Below are 7,600 nucleotides of genomic sequence, written 5' to 3'. Positions count from 1 at the left end.
CTGGGATGGTTATATAATTTCACACAACTGCGATTCTCTGGCTGCACTTTGCAAATCTGTAGAAACCAAAATACAAGTCCCGTGTATTTATCACTGGGACTCTGACCATTATAATGAAAATAAAAAGGGGACTGGTTCTTTTTTTTTTTTTTTTTTTTTTTTTTTGTGGCTTCCCACCTCCCCCAGTTTGCGAAAAGAAGGAGCAATAGGAGTTTCATTGGCCCTCCCAGGACCTGGGAGGCACAGGCGGGGAATCCCAAAGGCAATAAATAAGTCGCCTATTGAATACCAAAGTCAGGGTTTGTGGTGGAAAACAAAAACTGCTAATTAGCCAGAGGACTGTCCATCTTCTCCCACACCCGGGGCATTTGAAAGGAAAGGCTAGGGGATGCTGTTCTGAGGGGTTGCAGCCCCCAATCCCTCTGACTGGGTAAAGTAACAAAGGGAAAAAAATGCTGAAAGCAGGAGTTTAGAGGAAGCGATTTCCACTAGTGCTATTTGCCGCTGGGAACGTGGAAGAGACCATCTCTGGCTCAGCCGCAGGCTCCACAGTTCCTTCTCTCCTAGGCTGGCAGGCCCGGACGGGGCAGGAGGCGCCCACCCAGGACCTGCTAGGCCGGCAGCAACTCCCACCTCCCGCCCTCGGCCCCCAGGCGTGCAGAGAGCCGCAGGACGTCGCCCGTTTAAGGGGCGGGGCGCGGCTCCACGTGCTTTCTGCTGAGTGACTGAACTACATAAACAGAGGCCGGGGAAGGGGGCGGGGAAGGAGGGAGAGAACAGGCTTTGACCGATAGTAACCCTGGCGCTCAGCGCAGCCGAATCTATAAAAGGAACTAGTCGCGGCAAAACCCCGGTAATTCCGAGGAAGAGTGAGTGGCGCCGGCATCCGCCGAGCCCAGCGGACACCTCTCTCCTCGGGCGCAGGTGGGCAGGGCAGGGGGGCCGCCGCTGGACCGGCGCTGCCAGAACCAATTTTTCGGGGCGCTTTGCTCCTCTTTTTTCCCCCTTTTCCCTTCTCCGGAAGGGTTTTTCAAGGGGTGGGGGAAAAGACGCACACACAAAAGTGGAAAACAGGTAAGAGGTTCTCCAGTGACCTGGGCGTTATTGTTTTGTTTCGGGGCGGAAGAGGCTCTGGGAGGCGCTGAGTTTCGGGGACCAGTCTGAACCCCCACTTCTTGCAACCCAAATGGAGCGGGGGCGGCGTAAATGGAGAGGACGTCCTAGGACAAGCTCTGGCGACCCGAAGACGCGGCGCTACTGCGCACGGGGTTCGCCCGGCGGTGGAGCCGGGGAAGCATCTCCGGGCGTGGAGACCCGGGCGTGGAGACCCGGGCGCAGTACCGCGGGCGCAGTGGGATGGAGGGTTCTGGTTGGGCCGGGGGCGCCGCTGCCGGGGCGGTGGGAGCGGGGGTTGGAGAGTAGTCTCAGCACCCAGCGCTTCTCTTTGTTCTGAAGAGCCTGAGCCGGCTGGAAACCCCTCCGTTTGTGGGTCGGCCGGCGCCCACCGGGACAAATGCCAGCACTGAGTCCCCGCTCCGTTCTTGAAGGAGCTGGTCTGAGTTGGGCTCTGATCTGGGGATCCGCCCCGTGCGCCCCCGGACTGGAGCGGCGCGTTCTTGCTCCCCAAGAACTCGGCTGGCTGGTGTCCCAAACGGGGTCTGTAGCGCTACTGATCAACTTGAGGCCTCGGAGGCTTTGTTTGACCCCGGGGGTCCTGCTTCTGGCCTTCGTTTGCGCACCCCAGCTGGTGTGCCTGGCGCAGCGGGGGGGACGCGGTTTTGTTTTGTTTTTTTAAACTCGTAAGACTTAGAAGAAGAGCCGGAGGAAACCTGGAGGTGATGTGCCCATTCTCCCCGCCCCCATCCTTCCTGCCCTTTGCAGTTTAGTCTCTCGGGGCTGCCTCAGGCAGGGCACGGATGGGGAAGCTGGGGCGAGATGGTGCCGCGGAATGACCGGGAGTAACCCCGGAGGGCGGCGCAGAACTCCATGCTCCGCCGCGGGGCTGGGCTCCGCGGTGGGGGAGGGTGGGCTGCGCCTGGGCCGCCCGTGGCCTGGGGGCAATGGTGCAGCGCCTCCTGGCCGACTGGCCTGGGAATCAACCCTTTGGCGGGAGGGGGCTCGGGCTTCACAAAGCATTATGGTTTGCCGGTTCCGACTAAGATCCGGTGAAGACGGGTGGTTGCAGACTGGGAGGAATCCCGGGAGAGCAGGCGAAAAGGCCGTCTGGTTGTTTTTTTATCAGAATGTTTCCCGATTCCCAGACCTTTGTTACCGGAGAAGGTTCTTGGCGTGGGTCGGTTTCATGGTTGTGTGTAGGTGCCTCTTTTTCAGCATTTATCTTATAGAAGGAAATAAACAAGGTGTGTGTGTGTGTGTGTGAGGGAGAGAGAGAGAGAGAGAAGGAGAGAGAGAGAAGCGTCTGGCATTGGAAGTAATTGGCTCTTGTCTTTTGCAGCATTGATACCGTCAGCTTTTAAAATCCGAGTATTATTTAGTGACACCTCACAAAGTGAATGGGTGGTATATACATTTACATAAACGAGGACAAATAAAAGAGGGCAAATTTGATATTTTAAAAGTTACTTGGTGATGAAAATCAGCAAGTCACTTTTTAAGGCCCAGTCTCCCTCCCTGTCTCCCCCAAAGGACACCTTACCAAAATTTACAAGTTCAAAAGCAGTTTTACTGGTTGTTTTATCAATGGTTTGGGACCCAAACCTAAGTTTTGATCTTCTTTTCAGACAGAGCTTTTCAGACAGTCCCTCATTTCTCATCTCCCCTTTTATTTCAGCCCATTTTTCTCATACCTACCACAAAAATAATGAAGGCTTTCTGTTGTTTGAATCATGCCCTGAAGACACTTCTCCCAAATCAAAGAAAGTGTGAAAGCAATGGAGAATGTTCTGGGGTAGAACCTCTTCAGATAGTATAATAATTTATAAGTACAAAGTTTCCATTGTCAGCCTCTTCCCTAACTGCTCCTATAAAGCAAATAATTCATGATAGAGAGTTTTAAAAAAAAAACTGTTGGTCACGCAGAGCAAATTGGTATCTACTTGAAAGAAAGCAGTAGGATCAGAGTGACCACGCTTAATGAGTACCACAGTCCATTTAAGAGACAAAGAATTGCTATTCTAGTAAGAGTAATTCCCTTGCAAGGACAAGCCTCATGTTCTAGAACGACATGTCTTGATTTTGGAGGTGACACCTGTGAAATGTGTGTCTGCCCTCCTCCTGAGCATTTGAGATCTCAAGTCATAAATATTTCAGTTTACATTGAAATAGAGGCCTCTGATGGACACATCTTTGACTTAGGGCATATTTACAGTTCATATGAGATAATGGTCAGTCTAGGATTGAAAAAGGATAATTAGGACTTGGCTGTTTTCAACTTCCGCTGTAGGAAGTCTCAGTGCTTACATTATTAAAAATGAATGAAACTCAGCAACACAGTTTTTTGTTTTCTGTTTTTGTTTTTAATTACCTTCTGTAGGTATTTACCTCATATGGGGAGAAGTTGGAATATTTTTCCATCCAAAAAAAAGTTTTTAGGGATCTATCCTCCTATGAACCAAGTTACTTATGCTATGTTCATAGTGATTGCAAATTGTTAATATCTTTGCTACTTCAATTTTTAGCTCCTAAAGTAATTAAGTGGACATTACTGTAGACTCTTTAATTGTGAACGTTTTGGATATCTAGAAATTACCAGAGACGTGGTTTTTTGTTTCTAAAATACTCTCAAATCCAAATGCATTTTTATTTACTGTCTGGATGTCAAAGAAATAATGCAAGTAAAATGCTCTATATGGCCATTATTCCAGCATCAAAGTTTAAATGATCTTTCTGAAAATTTGTTTTATTTAACTATTCTGGGAGAGGGTCTACATGAAAAACTGAGACCCTCTTCATATCTGCATGTGGGAATCATCGTAAATGCCAGAGTTATTGTAATGTTTATTTCATAGGTGCTATTAAATAGCACCATGTGCCAAGCACTATTCCAAATGCTTTTCAAATACTAATTGAATCTCTGCAACAAACCTATTTATCATCCCTGTTTTGCAGATTAAGAAACTGAAGGGTGAACTACCTTGTCTGTCTCTGGCCACACATCTTGCAAGTGGCAAGACTAAGATTTGAACCCAGCCAGTGAACCCCAGAGTACTTTAGATCCCACACTAAGCTTTGAGGTGGTACAATTTCAGCTGCTGTAAGCAGAGGACTCTCTGAGAATGCTCACTGTATTTATGGTACATTCATCTGCTATAGCCCTTATCAGAATCTACAGCCTGTATCATATTTCCCTTGTTGCTGTGAGTGGGCCAGCCAAATTCTCAGCTTAGGATCTTGGTTGCATAGGGATTGCAACACCGTGGAAAGAACAGACAATAACATTAATTCTTTTCTTGGTTTTAAAATGAAAATTTTACTATTGCTTCAGTCAGATATTTGTGAGTAGGTCTACGATGTCAAAATGTTTTCCTGTGTAATACATCTAAAATGGAATGGCAGAGTGTTTGGCTGTAAAAGTATAAGGAACAAAAAGACAAAGGCAAGAGAACTATTAATTTAGCCGTCAGTCTTAACTTTGGTGAATTTTTTTTTTTTCTGTTGGTTATAAAACAATACAATTTCTGCTTGTACTATCCTTAATTATGTTGTGGACCTTTTGAAATAAGCTATTTCTCTGTTTCTGCCATTACCATCTAGGAATCAGATTTAGCTGTTTCGTATGGCATCCTTCTCAGAAAGTAAATACAGTTTCAAAGTCGGCTTTATGAAAGTGAAATAGGATGGGAAACTGGTTTTCCTATTAAATTATTACAGCAAATTAGAAATCAGTTCTTAGAAAACGTTTCTACTTAGTTAGAAGCAGTTTCACTTATTGTTCATTTACTGCGTCCTGGATGTTGTTTTAAGCATTTTGCATGATGTTTCAGTTTGTTCTCATGAGAAGCACAGGTTGTGGATACTATTATTATCTTTATTTTACAGATGGGGAGACTGAGATATAGACAGGTTAAGGAGCCTGATCACAGAGTTTGTAAGTAGTGAAGCTGAGGTTGTAACCCTGGGCAGTTTAGTTTCCATGAATTTGCCAGTATCAGAGTCAGGACTTTGTCAGGATATCCAAGTTTTGACAAAAGAAATACTAGCAAACGGCAAAGAGTGATTCCTTTTCATTTGGATATTTTTACCTAAAAATAGTTCCCTGGTAGATAACCAGCATAGATGTTGTTAGAGAGGTACAATTAGAAATGTTTTAAACCACAGAATGAAAAGCTCATGTGTAAAATTGTCTTCGGATAGAGCTTTCCGTTACTTTGCATTCCGTTAAGATGATAAACTATATTAAGGCAAAGAGCATTTATGGGAACAGTGAATGGCAGGTGCATCACACGTAGTTCCTGGAACAAAATAAAGTTTGAAATCCTGTCTTTTTACATTTTGAAAACTCAATTTCAGACCTGATTGGAATGCCATCCCTCTCATGAACTCCTGGATTCACTCCTCCCTGCTAACACTGAGTGACAATTATCCCCTTCTTTTTTACTTCCGTAAGATTACATTACTGCACTATTCATGTCATGTATTTAATTGTTTTTTTGGTTTTAGTTAACATGTATTTGTATTCCTCTTGAGTGTACGGTTCTCCTCAAGGAGGTCTTTGATTCATTCTCCCAGTCCTTAATTCAACCCCTTTGATATGAAAGGGGTTCAATAAAAGCTGACTTGAACGAATCAAAGAGAATGGGAAACTAATTTTTGTTTGCTAAATTCTAAAAAACAAATTATAATGATGGGATAATCACAGAAAAGCCTTAGAAATAGAAATATGTGTGAAGTTTTTGTAGTTAGGTTTGTGATAAAGATTGAGAAATTTTTACTCAATTTAGGTCAGCTCACTTTTTGTAGAACAAACAATTGTGATTCCATTCATTTCATTTTTTTAAAGTTTGTTTTGAGAAAAGAGAGAGAGAGTGGGGGAGGGGCAGAGAGAGGGAGAGACAGAATCCCAAGCAATCCCAAGAACCATGAGATTGTGACCTGAGCAGAGATCAAGAATAGGACACTTAACTGACTGAGCCAGTCAGGGGCCCAATCAGTTTCATTTCTTTTTGAGGCAGCTGTGATTTGAGAAAATGTTATCATCTATGACCTTTCACTTTAAAGCACTTTGATTTGCACATTAATTAATTTTTTAAAATAAGAATGAGATAATTCACTAAGTAATATAGAATTTAAATACTTTTTAAAAAACCAAAACAACCTTGTATGCATAGGATCTTCTTTTATTCATTCTGTGTGTGTGTGTGTGTGTGTGTGTGTGTATTTGTTTAAAACTCTACGGCATTTTCTATGCCAAATTCAACTTCCAAGAAGCATTTGGAAGCCAAAACATTTTATCTGGCTAGTCTTGAAGTCCAGATGTTTTATGATAACTGGTATTTAGTATGGGACAGTTCCCAGAAAGCATTTTATATGCATAACCAATATCAGAGGTCATCATTTATTGGGAGAGGATTTTTTAAATGTTTGTTTATTTAAAATTAAAAAAATGTTTTTATTTATTTTTGAGAGACAGAGGCAGAGCACGAGTGGGGGAGGGGTAGAGAAAGAAGGAGACACAGAATCTGAAGCAGGCTGCAGGCGCTGAGCTGTCAGCACAGAGCCTGACATGGGGCTCAAACTCATGAACCTGCAAGATCTTGACTGGAGCCCAAGCCAGAGGCTTAACTGACTTGAGCCACCCACATGCCCCTATGGGGAGAGGATTTTTAATAATCTCGAGCATATGATGAAATCAATGGATTCTCTCTTTAGAAAAAATATACATAGACATGTACACTCCAAGTTTTATGTGTAATTACATGTAATTTTGCATAGAATTATATTGTTTACATATAATTTCAGAAATCATGGCTCTTTAATGAATTTCTGAAATTATATGTAAACAATATAATGACTTTGGGCAAGTCATTTTACTTTTCCAAGATTTAGGTCCCTGCTTTACAAAATGAAAGAGGAGGAAGTGCATGACTTTTAAAGAGCCCTTCATGTGTTTACATCTTCCAGCTCTAGGTGTGTATTTAGGAACAGGGTGATTCTTTGATTGGAGCTGCTTAGAGATAATATCCTATGGGAAATCTTCAGCATTAGTTTCACAGATTATGTGGTTTCAAGACTAGAGAGGAGACACCCAGGGGGTGCCTAAGAGTATTCCCGATGAGAGTGAAGGTGGCACGGTGAAGGTGATAGGAGAGGAAGGCAGAGGCAAGAAAGCTGTGGAAATTGTCTACTTATCTGCCTTAATGGAGGAAGACGTGAATCATAGAACCAAAAAGGCATTCTCATCTGAAATGCAAAGGAAGGGGGAGTTGGTTCATCTCAATAAACTTCAGTAGAGCAAACATGATTTAGTGAGACGTTGTTCCCATCTCCAACTCACCATTTGGAGAATCTCTCTGAAATAAAATACTCATTTGGACGGTCTATCCTGGACATCTCTCCATTGTGGGTATAGGTTTTGCTTCTGACACTTATCCTGCAGTCCTGTTAAGCCATTATGTGAAAGGAGCACCACTGCCCATCCTAG

General features: G+C 43.7%; 1 protein-coding gene across 5 annotated transcripts in view; it reads left to right on the top strand.

The window, feature by feature from the left end:
• The first annotated feature begins 797 nt into the window (after positions 1 to 797).
• The window catches only part of ABCA1 (ATP binding cassette subfamily A member 1), a 133,292-nt gene continuing 126,489 nt past the window's right edge, over positions 798 to 7,600 (top strand). For 3 of the 5 annotated variants that reach the window (XM_045468369.1, XM_045468365.1, XM_045468367.1), the window contains exon 1: positions 798 to 1,074. The gene's annotated coding sequence lies outside the window, so the exon portion shown is untranslated. The remainder of the gene's footprint in view (positions 1,075 to 7,600) is intronic. The other 2 variants (XM_045468366.1, XM_045468368.1) reach the window with 2 other exon arrangements.

This window comes from Leopardus geoffroyi, chromosome D4, assembly GCF_018350155.1.
Source record: "Leopardus geoffroyi isolate Oge1 chromosome D4, O.geoffroyi_Oge1_pat1.0, whole genome shotgun sequence".
NCBI classification, from domain to species: domain Eukaryota; kingdom Metazoa; phylum Chordata; class Mammalia; order Carnivora; family Felidae; genus Leopardus; species Leopardus geoffroyi.
This window is presented reverse-complemented; position numbering and strand designations above follow the sequence as displayed.